The 18,737-nt window shown below is 40.5% G+C and overlaps 1 long non-coding RNA gene across 1 annotated transcript; it reads right to left on the reverse strand.

Annotated features, from left to right (window-relative positions):
* Positions 1 to 44: 44 nt before the first annotated feature.
* Positions 45 to 17,091, reverse strand: LOC134644388 (uncharacterized). Its single transcript, XR_010096487.1, has 3 exons — positions 15,649 to 17,091; positions 15,379 to 15,437; positions 45 to 2,489 (listed from the first exon to the last, which is right to left on the reverse strand). It is a non-coding gene; the product is annotated as an uncharacterized LOC134644388 (long non-coding RNA).
* Between the last annotated feature and the right edge of the window lie 1,646 nt (positions 17,092 to 18,737).

Consider the following 18,737-nt stretch of genomic DNA (forward strand, 5'->3'; position numbering starts at 1 on the left):
CTGGCAATGTGCGCAAAAATCATGGTTGTTTAAGGGGGTTTCTTCGTTTTCTACGACTTTAAGCCCTAAAAATGGAACAAAACCTTTGTGGGTACTATTTTTTTCAACCGAGGCTGCGGTGGTATATGTGCGTGATGAGGCAAAGAGGGAAAATCAGAACTTTCGCATTAATTAAGCCAATAATGGCCGTCTGAGTAATAATTAGCCTACACTTGTGCGTGCCGACCAAACTCTGTTTTCTCACGCGTAATTAGTTTTTCTATCACGTCTTAAAAACATCCCAACGCATTAACGCCCATGTGTTGTCTTTCGATGAGTCTCAGAGCCATCCAGTGTTCGTAGTGGTAATGCGCCACATAAACTTAATCCTCTCCTTTCCCTTTATTTAATCGCAAAAGAAAAAAAAGAAGAACGAATTAATGCCGCATTGTTTCCGGTAGTGCAATTCAGACAGTGAAAGCGAGTGTGCGGTTTGAGAAAGCAGTGTTTAATCCCGGACTCCAAAAGATGTTAATCCCAATATTTTACCGGCGGGGGTTTCTCTGGGGCGCAGGGCAGCCGTGGTCCTATTCAAAGCCCGCGCGGCATGGCTTTCCACGCCTGATCCCTGGATGAGCTCTTTAATATGAAGGCTAATATTTCATGTCTCACAAGTGCGCTGATATGACATCCATATATCAAGAAACAACGCTAATTTGCTTTCACTGCCCTGAAAATAGACCAGTAAGAGATACATACAGCAAAAAATAAATGAAAATATACAACACTTGATTTTGTTTTGCTCTGTTGTGGGGTTTACAGTTTAAGAAGTGCTTATAGCAGTGCAGTTGTACGAAAGTAAGAAATTGGCTCAAAAAGAGGGCAAGAAAAACTCCGCACAATATTCCTGTAACTTTTTTTCCCACATGCGCGGTGTGTTTAATTAAGTGCACAGGAGAGGTTATGTCTAGAGGGAAAAAAGAAATCAATACATTTTAGGACTCAAGAGGAGAAAGCTGTTTTTAAAAGAGGGTTTGTTGTTATTTACTTTTTATTGCTCCAACTTTCAAGTCCGACGTTACTCTTTAAGACGACAGACAAAGTCAAAGCGGGTATGGGATCTGTAATGACTCGACATGGTTGTGCAGCGGGCTAATTGTTAGAAGTCCAACATTCAATTAGCATCCTTGACATTGCCAATAATCTCTCTTTCATTGGAGTCTCCGCTAAAGGATCACACTAATTAAAAGCGTTGCTTGAAATAATCGAAGCGTTAAAGAGAAGAGCGACTTTGATTCCACTCCTGCGTGGTCAGAAAATAGGTGTGTGTGCGTGTGTGTTTGTTTTATGAGGTTGAACTGCAGTTTAGAAAGACTTAATTATATAACAGGCCGTATAACTTATTCAAGGTTGAAGCACAAACAGCAGATTATTTATGGGTTCTCACTGCTGGATGCTCCTTTTAATTTAGCCTATTACACATGCAGATTGCGGCGTTATTCAACAGTAAATTACAGCCTAAGTTCGCGCAGTGCACCGCCAGGTTTAGCAACATACATGTATTTCGTTATGGTCATAAACAATGAAGCAATTGAACTCGGAAACAATAGCTTTGGTTAGTGGGTGACTGAATATTCATGAGATGCGTCAACAACTCCTTCATAGAGTCTGCTGAGGATGGAGGGAGGGGGTTCAGACTGCAGGGTCACTTTCAAATGCCAGACAAGGAGGGAAAAACTGTAAGAGAACGAGACAAGGTGCAAGAAATGGGGCTGGAGAATAAGAAGCATGGCAAAGGTTTGAAGATGACTCCCTTCAGAGACTACCAAAAGGCTGGTAACCCGGTTAAATTTAATCATACAGCATCACATCACAAAAAAAGTGTAGAGCACTTATAAGGTAAAGAACCTACAACATTATGACAGATACAATCTCAATCGGAATAAATGTGCATTCTTGGAAATGCATGATGAGTCCCACAATTACATTTAGGCGTCCGCACATGACATGAAGAATTATATATAAATATATACACACACCAACAGTAAACATACTTGTCACTTTCGCATTTAATGCTGAGTGATATAACCAATAGCAGCTGAAAGGTTCCTTTTCTCCGCTTGTTATTCTGACCCTGGAGTCTCGTGTCTTCAAAGTGCACAAGTCATGAGAGGGATTAGGCGTCCGGCCTTCACAATACTTCAATACTTCATACACAGCCTACAATGAGTTTTAATCAAGACCAAAGCAGTCCTGAGGAGCATATGGGACCAACAGACGCTGCATTAATCCCTCTTGGTTTTTGTCTAACAGCGGGCCGCGCAGCGCCCCTCATCCCCTGGTCTGCTGTCCGGTCTGTAACAACTGCGAGTCATCCTCTGCATCATCGGCCTGCGCAAAGTTTGCCGGTTGAGGCCTCAACGCCCGCGGGAGGAAATAGGGAGGATTACAAACCGAGTGTGTGGTCTGATCGGGGGTTGTGAAAATTAGACAGATGAGAGTAAGTGATCCTTTTATAAAATAAGGCAAAAAAAAAAAAAAAAAGAAAGAAAAAGAAGAGGAAGAGGGAGAGAGAGAGATAAATATTAGCTGCTGAACTCAGTGAATTTTTCATTTAAATGCAAAGAACACCAATTTTTATTACTGAGGGAGATTATTAAAATAGCTGGCTAGGAATATTGGACAGGTTTGGAAAAAGTGTAAACATTATTTAATGGCTCTGAATAAGAAAAAAAAACTGTAATTCCAAAAAAAAGTCTTAAAACATGTCTAAAAGTCTGCATGCTTTGTACATATAGTATACCTGTATATATTTATGGCTAAAAAATGTAATAATTCTTTTTAAATCAATAAAATGATGATTTTCAGGCGAATATGTACAAAAAACTAATACAAAATAATAAATAAATATTTTAAGCTAATCCAGCAGTATCCCCTTGAAAGTGCTTATCCAGGCTTAGTCGACATTTTCTGAAATTATTTAAGTTTGTGACATCATCAATTAATTTGATAATCTTGTCAAAGATTAAATTAAAGGGGTTTTGTATAGCCTACATAATAACAGATTTAGATGTTTTAAAAAATGAAGTCTAAAGAGATTTGAAGTAAGCGCAGTAAAAAGCATGTTATTTTAATTTCTCAGACTGCTCACACAAATCCGTGGATTTACAGAGATCCAAAACTGATAATGATACTAGGAAGCTAGACTAGGAGGTCTCAAAATGCAAAGGGCCACACATTGTTCGTGCAGCAGCAGCAAGCACCGCAGAACCTGTAACCTCAAAAATATCCTCAGCGTTATTTGCTCCACGGCCTGCAGCAATTTATAACTTTCTGTGGTAAAAAGACATGCATGTGAAGAGACTTTTTAAAAAATTCTATAGCTACTGGGTCAACGGGGTCCTTTGCCCTGGTAAGTGCTCTTTAAAAAAAAACTGTTTCACCAAATATGCCCAAACATTTGGCTTATGATGTTCATAAGCCCCACAGGACACAGAGGGCTTATCAGTTCATTAGCCACTTGATGGCCTATTTCAAGTTATAGTAGCTGGGAGGAGGGTGATGGATGAGGATACAACCATCCATTACTGGGGCATATTTTGTTAAGCTATTCAGAAATGTAGAAAAAACCCATCAAACCCGTAAGAAGATTACCAGACCTCAGCATATGTTAAAAAACACATTACTACTATACTTATGGGTCAACTTAATACCTAGTTAGATAAAGCTCACCTAGTTAAGACTGGGCATCCATCCATTATTGAACAAAACAATTTTAGACACAAAGGTATATATAAGAAATGATAAATTTATACTCTGCAATGATTTTATTTTTTTAAATTTATTTTGTAACAGTAACTACATTTTAAAAAGGCTGAAATTCAGCATTTTTAAAAACTCTTTGGATTAAATGTTTCCCAGACATTAAAAAAATCTCTCCACCAGACAAAATGGAAATACTTTCAGTGTGGATTACGCGTCATCCTAATGGTGCCGTACCACGAGGAGAGAAGTGCTGAAATATTAAAAGTGTAACTGGTGGTTAATATGGCTCAAAAGGTCACGCATAATATATTAAACAGAGCCACATATGGCTTCAAGCGAAATACATGAAATTCTCATTATTGTCAAAGGGGTGCAAACTTGATATCATACGTCAAACGTGCACTGAGTCCTTAACAAATAAATATTTCTGTCTGTTACGAGTGCAAAAAAATGCATCAAAAAAAATAACCAAAACTATCTGAGCTGCTAAAGCATTTCATCATCGTAAAAGTAAAAGTAAAATATTTCACAGCCTTCCTTTGATTCCCAGCTTTTTTTTTTTTTTTTTGAGGAAGGCCTCAACATTGCATAAAATCTCCAGAAACAGTTTAATTTTTTTCCCCACACTGCTGTCAAATTCAAACTTTCTAGCTCACAATATTTGTGCATGGTTTACTCCATAAAATGTAAAACATTGGCCAAAATGACTCATGGATATAAACTACTGTGTTACCCATATGCTATCCAACTGAATCACAGCTAAGTGAGGATCAAGTGTTAGTAAAAACAAGTACAAAACAATGCAAAGCACAAGAAACCTCCTCGATTGTGCCACTTAAAAACATTTACACAGAGAGTAAGCTTTTAAGGCTCGCTTCTGTTTTACTTACTTAGTTTTGAAGGGGGAAATAGCGGGAACAGCTGACATTTGACATTACATGCAAAACCATGATCAAACCCAATAGTTAATGGCCTCAAACACACCTTTTGATCACAAACAGCTTACAAATTTAATGACTTCATGGTGAACTGAGCCAATTTCTCTCCATTCTTGCAGTATTCTCACCACAGGCGACGCAGAATATCAAAAACCCGCACAGTATATCTCAAAAGAGAGAAAAGAAGTTGTGCAACAATATACTTTAATAATTTCAAATTAATACTCTGCCCTCTTAATTCAGCAGTGTAAATGAATTAATCCATAAAAGGCGATCTACTCCTCAGAGAATAATTCGCCATCACTAGCAGCAGAATGCTACAGCGGTTTCCTCTTCCTCATCAACATCTGTATAGATCACGTAAGTGTTTCGGTTCCCCTGGTACCACTGAACAGCCCACTAGAACAGATACCTGTGAAAGAGCCACTTCTCTCCTCCTCGTCAGGCTGCTAAGCCCACAAGACTCCTCGTTATAACAATTAACACAGGTACATGTGATGAGACCTCCCTGATAATTTACACCTTTCTAACCAACACTCTGTGGTTTAATCTCCTGCAAACATCCCTCTCTTGTGAGACAGGCCTATAGGAAGAACCAAAAATTAATTAGCTGAATCCAACAGATTAGAGCTCAGAGACCGCAGCTCAGATGGACAACAGCTAGTTAGAGTGCAGAGATGGCGGAGAAGCAAATCAGCCCCAGAGGAAGAATTTCTTCTTTGCTTATTTCAATATTTCATTGAGTGTTATACATCAATGAACTGTTTCAGGGTGTCATCGCACAGAAAGCTAAGCCTTTTGAATTCATGGCCCCGCAAGTGTATGCCTTCATCCAACGTGCCTTGAATACATGAAAGCAGCCGTCTCCATGACACACAAGTTCAAAACACATTTCAACTTCTAGAAACCTCAACGCCAACATGACGGCGCGGCTTTTCTTCCAGCAGGAGTCAATCTTAACTTTTCACTTTAGTCGACTGCATGGTTGAATAAATGGTAAAGGTGGTTTTTATCTCTTTTTTATGAAATATTTGGTACACTCTCAAGAGAGATGGGATGGAAATCCAGTAATTTAGCAAAATAGCAACACATTGAGACAGTAGAGACTCGGTTTTAGAAGTACGTATATAGAAATCTCGAAAAAGTTCGATATACGTTCACATATTGGTGGTAAACTTGAAAATATTGCTGCTAGTTTCAAAGCCATCAACACTAAAGCACAGCTTCAAATATGTGAATATAGGCCTTTTCATGGCAAATATTCACACTTATAATAGCAAGAAAATCAGAGTTGTAATTAAAAACAGTAATGATGGCTGCAGGGTGCAGGTATTGTGCATGAACCTGAGCTTTCGTTAATGTCATTAATTATACCTGTGCACATCCTGTTACGACGACCCAGAATGTCTGGTGTGACAAAGGCTTATTGCCACTATAAGTATGCGCACAGCACATCTTAGTATTAAAGCTTAGAGAATCTGGATAGAAGATCATTTGACAGCAAATGCTTTGACTTTTCATAGCAGACTTTTCAAACCTCGAGTGTAATAGGTAACATGGTTCCATCTGGTTTCATGTGTGTTTTCAAAAGAAAAAGCTTTACTGTGATTGAAGCCAGTAAACAGAAGATATATGGACCAGCTGTTCACTTAAAACAGTTGATAAATCTTAGAATTACCAGGATTTCTGAACTTATTACTGATAAAATGTGGTATATTCTTCATCTATGTTACAATTACACCCAAAATCAGTCTGGCTAAACCAAACATATCTTACAGCAAGACCTACATCGGATGTTTCCACCGCTGATAAGACGACTTGGACCTTGATAAGAACTGTTCTGTCAGTATTTCTGTTAGGTCTTGATTGAACAGCTGTCTTTTGGTGGTGCTACTTCATCTCAATTCTGTTAAGGTTAGACTTGGCCTTTTCAGAACCTTAGTTACTAAATTTCGGGTCATGGGCCCTAACATTTGGTACTTAATTCATTGCTCTATAAGTGTCTGGTAGGCATCAAGGCCTTTAATTGGCAGTGGAGACCCAAACCATGATAATGCCTCCACCATGCCGCACAGTTAGGATGAGGTGTTTCCCCCCTCCAAACATACCACTGTGTTTCTTTTGAAGTGTTTTCTTTTCAGGTCTTCTTCCTTTTTACATCATTTTTACTCAGTGATTTTCTTACAGTGGACACACAAACAAAAGCTTTCTGTTACCCATTTTCTAGCTCTTTCAGGACTGCGTATCAAATTCACCCCTAAGGAACAAGAGCAAGGGTCTTGAAATTTCTCAATTTGTAGTTTGTCTAACTTTGAATTGAAGGACACCCGGGTCTTTGAAAAGCATCTCTGTAATCCGTCTACGATCCTGTTAAAGATACTGTAATCAAAGCACAGTTCACACCAGTCAAACCAGCCAAAATAATCCTTTATATACAGGTAAAGAAAACCCAGGCCGCCAATCTCATTTCTTTAACTGGAGCAGCTTTTGGTAAAGTCTTTAGCACAGATGTTAATTTAATTTGTCCAACCTAGACTGTGACATGGAAAGTACACTGCATACCTTTCGTAACAGGAAAAAATATAGAGATAATAATTTCTTTTATAAGTAATAAATCCATAAATCCGCTGATTATTTGTGGTTTCCCTCGCAAATACTCTGTATCACTAACTGGCACAAAGATTTTTCACTTGTCTTCTAATATATCTTAAAGAACCCGCTTTTGTTTCAGTCTTGATGTCAGTGAAATACAAGATGCAGTTTGACTTAATACAAGCCTACATTTTACAGCACCAGTGATTATTTGGTCAACTGGGTAACACATAAACAGCAACAGTTGCCCTTTGAAGATGTGATGCTCTAGGGCCTGAGAGCCAATATGGCTGACAACAGGCAAAACTGCTCTTCATAATGTAACCCAGAGACTTAATATGGCTTAAGGGTTGAGAATCTATTCTAAGCGAAATCTTCCGGGGATAGTCAAATCTCTCTCTGTCTTTATACAGCTAATTTGACAGTTTCAAAATCCTTCTCTGATCAATTTTACCTCTCTTAATCCCCTATCACCCCCCCCTTGCACCTGTTAGTCTGGGTCTACATGCGTGCCTCCCTCTCTCCTGAGAGCATATGGAGCAGTGGCTGACCCAGAGAGTCGTTGAGTGTGGAGACAGATGCAGCCCCCAACCCTCCACCCCTTCCCTCCACCCCTCCTCCTCTTCATCTACCCACCGCGACCAGCCCAACCCTCCAATCCACCTGTTTGGGTCACAAACCACGGGGATGAGTGGCTGTGCGCGTGCCACACCAGCGGCTTGGCCACTGCTTTGTTATCCAACCCAAGACAAAAGGGTATTTAGGGAGACCGGCTGCCTGCCCAAGGGGAACACAATGCCATGAGGCTGGCAGGCCTGTGGACCCAGGGACGCCGATCACGTGCCGACTTTATGTGAATAAGCGTTAGGGGGCATCTGTTGTGTGTGTGTGTGTGTGTGTGTGTGTGTGTGTGTGCACGCGTGTGTCTAACCTGAGGTATTATGCCAGACGATGGGGAATTAGACAAAGAAGTATGATGTGGGAGTTAGAGGGAGGGCACTTAAAAACAATCGCATCTATTATAATTAAAAGAGGTCTACACTTGAATAGACTGCTGTAGTAATAGGAGGTCAACTTCTGCTGCAAATAAAAGGCATACTAAACTACTATATACTTATATATCACTGCACAGATCCATAAAACCGAACACTGCTTCGTGATTAATGAACTTCAGTGCAGGAAAATACATTGTCGCGCAGGTATTGGGGTCAAGTCATAAAGGTTACCGAGGTTGGGTCAAGTCCGTTCATCCAAACTGTGAGGATCCTGACCCCCCTACTGCGATTCAAGCTCTAACATTTGCAGCCATTAATAACTTTCCTTGAATCAGCTTTCAGCGGAATAAGTTAAAAGATAGAAATGTGACATAAAATGCCTGAGATCAAGACACTGTTCATGATCACCGATGGCAATAATGGACAAAAGCACGTACCCCCATTTTCAAAGGTGAAATTTAAATAGTATTCAAGTAATAACATCAATACTTGATCTTAAATCGGCCTTAAAATGCTGCCACACAAGTGTCAAAGTCTTGAGTCACACTTGCAACATCTGCAAACATACATCAAAATACTGTGTATAAGACAACAACAGAGTTTTTGCAGCTCTACGCAGCCTGATAGTCAGTACTTGATATGAGCTACTCTCTACACACATATCTGGAATCATCACTCCATACGACCTGTCACCACTGATTTTTAGTCCAGTTCTTGGATCAACTGAAGGGCCACATACATTTCTCAGGTCCAATGTTTGCTGGTTGTTGTTTGATTTTTTACTGTTTCTTAAGGACATGACGTTCAGATACTGTTCTTGCAGTAGATGTAGAGGGTTTATGATTTTTAGGCCTGCCACTTTTTATTTTATCCTCCATTTGTTCAGTTTCCTCAAATCTTTTAATGACACACTGCACACCACACTGAGATATGCCAAACTGTCAGCTAATAGGTCTTTGAAATCACCTTCTTGGTGCTAAAATGCTATTTTATGCCTCTTAAACTGAGCTATCATTTTTCATAAATTCACTTACAGAAATGGGAACAAATGAGGTGTTCTTGGATGCTAGTAACAAAGTGCCTAAAGATACATTTTAAATTGGGTGCTTGTTAAGTTGTCTGTTGTATTTAGGCACAACACTGGCTCATCGCTTGAGTTAGGTGGCTTTTATAGGCTTGAATAATTCATAGGTCAGTGTTAAGTGGTTTAACAAAAAAAAAAAAAGAAAGAAAGAAAAGAATTACTTCTTAAGACCCCGTTAAAAAAATATAAGAATGTCTGACTCTGTCAAGTGCTTGTTATAATTTTTTTTTTCACAGAAGTCTTGGTTTTATATTCCTTACATCAAACATACCAAGACATGTTGGTCTCAGAGTACGAGTCTCAAAAGCAGGTCATACAACTCGGGAGTGATGCTGTTCAAATGTGCCCAGAGCAGCTGATCTCACCGAGATGCTGACAAACTGATCTGTGAAATTAAAGAAGTGAAATTTCTGTTTCCCTGAAATGGAAACACAATCCACCACTTTAAATAGTTAGAAACAAGTTTTCTTTTGGCTGGAAAACTCAGGTGTCACTTTCAGATATACTGTTAATAGGATTTTTTGTTCGAATGAGCTCTATTTTTGACATTGCATGCATTTCTTAAATTTTTGTCCAGTTTTATTAAAACTACAAACATTTTGACAAAAAAATGAGTAAATCTGAATGGTTATGTTAAATTCAGCACTTTGAACTTCTCAATGTAAATAAAATTATCTGTGCTGTGTGGGTGAAGATGGTTTTCCAGTGAAACAACTTTTCACATCTTAACAAATAAATATTTTAATTTTGCGAGGCAACTTTATTTTTCTTTTTGAAATATTTGACATATTTCAAAGATTTGAAAAATAATCAAACCAAAAGTGAAGCAGAATTGAACCGCGATCCTTGGAGCTGGTATAAATGTTTAAGTCTGTTATAATATGGAGTTCATTTGCCCAGTCCAAAAAACAAAAACACACTTTTTTTTCCCCGTGTGTGTCTTTGTTAAGTCTAGACAATATTACATCATTCTGGCAGGGGCGTTTGTATGTTATTGTGTCTATTGTGGCTTATACAGTGTGTCATGCTCTATCAACAGGCACGGTTACACATGGCTTGTGGCGACCTGACCTACAACTCCCCCTCTTGTTTGTCAGCAGTTGTTTGGCCTACTTTCATAAAGACAAACACAGCCATTTGTTTTGTTTTGCATTTCCATGAAAATGGAAAAAAACACACAAAAAATAAAAAGGGGGGGTATTGTTGTTGTTGTTGAAAGGGTAGAGGAACTCGTGAACGCCCTTAATAGATTCCAACCCAAGTGACAAGATTTTGCCTGTTAAATTATGACTATTACCCCTGAAAAACGATAATCAATTTCCCATCATGCTTTTAATTATCAACAAAACCTTTTTTGTGCAAGTTTTAGGCTCTTCTTCAACCTTCTGCACACCAACTGAACTACGAGCCATTCAGCCGGCAAGCCCTCCAGCTGAATCTGCCCCTCCCTCCTCTTTTCAGTCTATGGACAGCAAGGATGCTACAGTTCATTAATGAGTATGCTCCGTAGCTCTTTAAGAGTCCTTAATTACACTGTGACACCAGTCAGCCCCAAACTAGGAGGGGTACAGAGGGGAGGCACGCTGGGGGAGGGGAACAAAGTCCACAAACCTCGTTTCATAGAAATCAAAAAGGGGCACCTAACCTATTCAGAATTATCAGTCAACCAATCTCATTCTGAAGAAAAATCAATTGTTTTGACACGAGGAACTTGATCAAACAAAATTGATTAGGTCTTTCAAAAGGTGTGACATGGATAGCACTCTGAGGCTAGGCGATGGACTGTGGCAAACACATGTGATTGAAAAGCTTTAAATGGGTGTCAAACAAGCGGGGACATAATGTTTGACTTAAATTATCAGCAGTCCCACAGGAGGCTTGTGGGATCGCTCCCCGGAGCCGGGTGTGTGTGCAGAATACAAACAGGGGATTCACCGGTGACCAGTGGGTCAGCACTGGAAGAGGGATGGGTGCCGGTTGCTCCTGTGAGACTTGGCGACATTCCTACGGCAGCTTTTTTTAATTTGCTGGACATGACCCCTCCTAGCAGGCGCTCACAGGGCACACAGCATTTCTAACACACAGCCACGGTTGCTTTGAGTGCGTGTTTGCAGCATAGGTGGGAGGGAGGGTGTTGTTGTTGGGTCCCAGATGGGGTAATGGGGAGTTTAGCATCAGGATTACAATGAAATAGTGTGGCTTTGAATTGAATAGTGATTACCCCAAGCTCACAGTGGTTACACAATAACACTGCTCCCCAACACCTCCACCAACAGGACAGGGTGTGGTCAGATATTTAATTCATACCGGTCAAAATTATTCTAAAATATTAGAGCATGATAACTGTCCTGTGAAAAATTACGTCTCGACCACTTTTACTTTACACGTCATTTTAAAACCAAAAACGTTTTAATTTAGCCACACAAATCCCCAGTTTTAGCTATCAAAGTCAGTGGCAAGTACTGTGTATGTATAAAAAATAATAATAATAATAAAAAGTGCCCCCCCTCATGGTCACAGCTGGTTATTACTGCATTTTAAAGTCAAAATATGTAGCTGTAAAAATTGACAGTCCCACTGCAAAAGGCGTTCCTTTATGCTTTCTCAGTTATTCTCCTCTTCATCTTTCTCGCTTCTACATCACATACATACGCCAGGATGACTGACTAATCTGTTTGTTAAACATGTGTCTTGCCTCTGAACTCCCCAGCTGCTGGCCAGTCAGCCAGCCCAGGGAGATGGAAATGTTAAGAGCGGTGAAGACAGGTCCACTAATTAAATTCCCCAGGTTAATCCCAGCCGATCCCCTCACCACACTCTCCAACCCGCAAGGAGACAGGAGGAGGGCAGAAACCAGGGGGAACAACAAACAAACAAACATTAAGCGCTAACAATGGTTGCATGAAAAGAAAAAAATCACAACAAAACTGGATGAGGAACTGAAAAGACTGAAAAACCACATGTGGTGAGTCTCATTTAAACAAGCAAGCATGCAGACAAACATGCATCTGTGTGGGGAAGGGTGCAATAACTTCAACAAGCATGTGTAAAGCTAAAAGGCCACGATATTGGAGGAATCTTCATAAACATTAGCACACGAAAGCTCATCTACTGGTTCCACTTTGACAGCCATCACATTCCCAGGACTGCTTTGAAGAAAAGTTCATCAACACCAACCTCAGCCCTGTCATCGTCTCAGCATGTACAGTGGTCTCACGTCTGACCCTTTGCCACTGTACAACCGAGGACAGCTGACCAATGACTATCAAACTATGTGACCTTGGCAGCATCACAACAGGTGCTGCATTCCACCTCATCAAGGTGTCACAGCTTCAGGTTGCAGAGACTACTTTCAAGCTGGCCTAAGAAATAACAAACTGGCTTTCAAAGAGGTTTCATCGTGACAGAGACCAATAATTGATCGCCCAAAACAATAGACATGAGCATGAAGTAATGACGAAAGAAAATGAGCTTAAGTTGTGAGCTGCCAAGTCTTTATACAACTTTTAGGGTACAAACACCATTACAGACAGAAAACAAATCTTATCTGCCTTTCTACAAATCAAGATATTTACAATGTCGTGAGCAATGGCAGAAAAAAAGAGCACAACCTCTCCCAAGGCAGCTCACTCTCTGGACAGTATTTACTAATAAGGAAATAATATTGTATTTTTTATATATTCACTTTGTTTTCTTTTTTCTTTTTCAGCATATTTTAAAGAGGCTTTTAAGCACAGTAAAAATCAGATACTTTAAATACACAAACATTATGCAGCCGTATGTAATGGATAACAGGTACTGATTTATAAATAACTGGACATGAATAACTTGAACTCATTATGAAATATCATATAGTTCAAACTAAATAGGCAGAATATTCACTTTCTCCTGACAACACTTTCCTTAAAGCTAAAAGACAGTTTGGGGTCAATTTCAAAGAAAGGCAGATATGAAATGCAAAAGTGAGGTCAGAGGTCAAATGTGACATGATACTATAATGTGATATTTATAACCTCCATATACCAGTATAATTTCATAAATGTTGTCAATCCAAGCAAAGGCAGCAGAATTTTAACCACAGTTGTAAAGATAAGATATTTGATGAAAGTTTGACCTTATTTGAAGAAGCGCTCAGCGCTCCAAAGTACTGTGATATTTACAATCCTCTCCATACATGCCTCTGTATCAATACAAACAATGGCACATACTTCTGACTAGCTCTATATAGCATTAGTATCATTTTGACCTTCAAATCAAGCTACTGACCTTGGCGAATAGGTCAAAGTTCAGCTGTTATATGATATTTTAAATCTTTATACTGCATTTCCTATATGTTGATGATACACGCCACACTTGTAAAAATCATAGTTGAGTTTGAAAGATTTTTGACAATTTTCTAAAAATAAATTATTGAGTTGACCTTGAAGACCTGAGTGGATGTAAGCCAAATTTTAAAGGAAAGTTTAAATCATAATTCACTGAAAACAGAACAAACTGACATGTACGCAGGCAAATGCTACCAAAAACATAACCTCCTTGGCGGAGGTAATTACTGTGATCCTTACTCAAGCACACAATTTAACTATAAATACCAAAAGAAACTGGTTTTTGCATTAGCATATTATATATCATTATATGATCCAATTATTATAGATAGGATGATGTATATGTGTAATTATCATTTTCATTAAAAAATACCTAAATTGCTAAACTTATACCAGTGAGCAGCAATTCTGGCTGTAAATGTAGCAAAGTAGAAGTCAGAAGTTGTGCTTTAATAAATGTTATGTTCAAACAACAAAAGACTGTTATAGTGAAAAATGAATGAAAGACACATGTAGAACTTTCTGATACATCCACAGCAGATGCTTCATGACAAAGAAAAAAACTATAAAAGTGAAAACATTTATTATTGTCCCAACTGATCCACAGCGTTGAGCAGATGAGGTGAATGCAGGAAGTGTAGATTACAAAAGGAAAACTAGAGCAGGTGCTTTTGTACAAAGTGGGTGTGGTTTGGAGAAGATGTGGGTGTATGACACAGTGTAGGCGTGCTGCGTCACAGACACCACGCGCCTGCGTTGTGGCTTCGCTCAGAGGTGTAATGCCTGATTAGGGGATTACAGGAAAGTGCTTCTTTGCAGTTCTGTGAGAAACAATTATTAACATGTTGGTGTCTCTAATCCTGGATAAACACAGCTTTTCAAGAACAACAGCGAGTCTTTCTTCCCCTCTTTTTTTTTTTTTTTTTAAAAATCCATGTTTAAACCCTGTAGTCACTTGAACTCCAAAGCCTAACTAATGCCAGCAGAGGAGACAGGCCAGTCTTGTGGAACACTGTCATTACAGAGGTTGTGCTCTTGGTGGAAGACATGGCTGGCCAGCAGGCCTTCACATCAACGGGGAAATCCAAATTTAGCTTGGGGAGAGAAAAGCATTGTGCTGAGCACAGCTTGTTGAAAGGGAATTAGACTGAAACATGTTCACAGCCTGTAATCTTTTATTTGTTTGTACACTTGTCTCATGTAATCTGCTTTCTAGTAATGCAGAGATGATTTCCTAAGTCATGCTGGGGAACCAGTGGATAATAGTTACAGGTGGGCTGTTATCACAAAGCACTGGAGGTTCGTGCAAATGTCAAGTTATCCACTTGCGATTGATGGACTCATAGGTCGCTACGAGTTTAAGAAGGAATTGTAACGAAACAGAAAACAGCAAGATTTTTCATAAGGTCGATGAGCCAATGCATAAAAAGCTAATAATTTCATAGATTTATGGGAATACATTCAATATTATAGATGCTATTTAGTGCCAGTTGTGCCTGATAACAGTCAAGCAGGAAGCAATCAACCCACTGCTGATGCCTGAGCCACCAATCTACACACTTACAGACCTTCCCACACACACAGACACACTTTATCATTTCAGTGTAGCCTGTGGCTCTAAAATACAGCACATCAAAACAACCTGTAAGTTTCATTTCTGATGCCCTTGAAACCTGCTGACTGGCCATACTGTCCACTACCTGACACTTTGAAGCGTGCCTCATCTCAGTCGTCTCCTCTGCCGCGTTTCTGTGAGGTCCTGAGAAGAAACGATGGACAACATGTCACAGCCTCATTTTTCCTGCTACGTCAGTGTAACAAAACACTCATGCACCAAATTTGAAAATTCAATCAGTGGAGAAATTGGTATTCCTTAAACAAACAAAAAATACATATCTATACTGCACAGACTGGATTTTTTAAAAAGTGTGTAAGCATATCAGTTTGCTTTTTTGTCTCTCTTTTTTTACCTCGGGTTTAAGTCACTTAGTTTCCACAGAGAAAGGGGGCAGGGTAAAAGCAGTCCTAAAGGTGCTGGTGCTTGTGTGATGTGGGGATGTGTTGTGCCCATCTGGCAGGACAGGGTTTAGCCCTAATCCCAGAGCCCCTCTGCAGGGGAGCCCCAGACTGTTGATCACTGCCCCCCTGCTGGTTCCTCCACACTCCTGACCTCAACACCACATAAACGCACAGACTGCTGGCATAAGAACACAACACAACTGCACATAAACAGCAGAGCAGTGGTCAGTTTTACACTTCATTATTCAACTCCGGCAAATAGTGCCTTATGATATTCAAGTTACAGGTCAGTACTGAGTTCGGTGACCACTAAGCACACACAGGCAAAAGTGTCCGCTGCACAAACAGAAACACAGAGGAAGACGAGAAAGAAATATGACCCTAACAGAAAGGAAAACAGAGAAACATACCCACACACACGCAGAGGGCACAGAGAGACTTGTTTTTGTGAGGCAATATGGAATAACTAATTTATCAAACACACAACTATAGACAGAGTAAATATACACACACATAATTACAAAAACATAGACGGATAGGCAAACACACAAAGACACCCAGAAGCAGTCACCCAGCCATACACACCACACACCTAACCACTGATAATCCCCCAGACACAGGAACACACACACACTCACACACACATACATACAGAGCATCATTATGTTTATCACTGTGAACCAGCCCACCGACACCCATCATTCTAATTCCATTTGTCTGTTTAGATTCGTTTTGCTTTAATCCTCCCTTGTTTGTGCACATCTGCAAGCACTGCAATAGTACAGACCGAGAACGAGAGGAAGAGAGAGAGAAAGAGACGTACAGAAAGAGACAGAAAGCAAAACAGAGAGAGAGAGAGAGAGAGCTCACAGGGAGCACTCTCCCTCATGACATCCTGGTCCCTGTAGCTCCAGCAGAAGGGGCAGACAGGCGTATCTCCTTGCCCAGGGAGAAGCTCCCTGTCCCAGCCACGGAGCCGTCGCCAGGCCCGGAGGCCCCTATAATCACTGCAAACAGTCAAACATCCAGTCACACAGGCTCTTACACCAACACAACATTACAGGCTTTTTACACAGTATTACACCACATCTTATTATCCCATTCAAGTCCCTCTATTAGCTCAATTGGATGGTGGGATTTTCATTTGTAAATTGGGGGATTTCAGATTAGCTTGTCTGTCAGCGATGAAATGCCCCCTGAGACTGTGAATTATGTGACCAATCACATATGAATCAATGCTTACACATGCTGCAGCTGCATGAATGGATGGTGTCAGCAAGAAGAATTAAAACAACTTTAACCTAGATTACGTGTTGGGTGTACAGTACACATATTTAATCAATGGTCACAGCTGCAACGCACGAACGCCACCGTTTCAATGTACACCCCACAATAAGCAGTGTAGGCTTTATGTGGCAAATAATATTCAGGTCTAATGGGGAATTATTAAAGAGATAAATATTAGCTTCCGTACACACCTAGCAGCAACATTATGCAGAACTGAAGCTGGTTGGTTGAAAGGAAACGAATGAATTACCCCTCTTCCTCCCCGGGCCTTCCATTCAGATACAGAGTGAGGGAAAGAGAGGCAAGAGAGAGGAAAAAAGGCACCCCGAGCTAGTCGAGAGACCCGGCAAATTATGAAAATGCCTCTCTGTGTCCTAAATGGAGGCCGAGCTCTTTAATGTGGCACAAAATTAGAACCTGGGGGAGGAAGTGTGGCCCGCTTGATTGGCGAAACCCCTCCTGGCCCACTACCCCCCTTCTTCTCAAAGCACACAGAGATATTATCCAGTGCCTAGTGGCGCTCTCTTGTACTGGGAAAAGTGAAGGACCCCAGAGAGAGCCCAGGGGCGTCCATAAAGGTGCCTAATTTGTCAGTTTACTCCTCAATTATTTAAATAGATCTAAGAAGGGAGCGGAGAATGAGGCTTTTTCCTGCCTCTTCTCAGTCAAAGCAGAGAGACCTTTCTCCACGGTAGCCATTTTCAATTACGCTCCGCACTGCTGTCTTTGATATACAGAAGTGCTGTAGTGGAGCGGGGCTGTATCAAATAAACAAATGTGTGTACACAAGATAACAACGGGAACTTGGGGATAATATTCAGCCTGCTCGAAAGAACTCAAAGTTATTTCACATTTACAAATTTGCAGATTAAAACAAACTTTGTGGACACGTGCACACACAGGAAGCACACAGACACACGCCGAACGTTTTTCATCTGCTAAAATGTCACAAGCGTATGATCGTACACACCGTACATTTACACTTTTATCCGTGAGGATTAAGGTAAGGTTTGGATACAGGGGAGGGACCTATTGTTACTCATCCCTCTGCTCTCCTGTCCATCTACACCATCAACCTACAACCTCACCTCCCCGCTATCCTATCAACCATGCACACCCAGCTGGAGTACCAGCTCCAACAGCCTGGCAATGCCACCTCCCCGCCAGAGAGACCACTGGAGGTATGTGAAGCCTGGGGGCAGAGATTACCAAGCGGTTGAAAATTGATCCTGGAAATAGAGATGTTGTATTCCCCAACCCTCTGACCTCTAATCCCTCGGATATCTTCCTCTATTGTTTGGTTTGATTTACTATTGGGAGGCGGCTGTGTGGGCTAAAGAGGACCAGGATGCTGTGAAGCAGCAGGGGGGGTCCACACAGGGTCCTAATGTGACCTGATCACTCACAGGTTTTTGGTGCAGGTAACGGACCCTCTCTTTCTCTAACAGCTGTGCCACAAACCCCAAGTGAGATAAACTCATCTCTCAAACAGTAAATTTCAATAAGCACTATTTATATGTAGGCAGCATTGGCAGTGCAAGATCCAGCTGCAGTACAATGGTATAGGTGCAACCACACAAAGACATGAGCAGGAAGACAATGCCAGTTTTTTTTTTTTTTAAACACAGTAAAGAAACTTGCAAATACAACATACAAACAGTAACACAATGGAGGGCACTACAAACACCTGTACAAATAAACTTGCACACATGCTGCACCTGACATACAAACACTGGCCGCCACACACTGTGGA

The sequence above is a fragment of the Pelmatolapia mariae genome, linkage group LG16_19 (genome assembly GCF_036321145.2).
Source record: "Pelmatolapia mariae isolate MD_Pm_ZW linkage group LG16_19, Pm_UMD_F_2, whole genome shotgun sequence".
Taxonomy (NCBI): domain Eukaryota; kingdom Metazoa; phylum Chordata; class Actinopteri; order Cichliformes; family Cichlidae; genus Pelmatolapia; species Pelmatolapia mariae.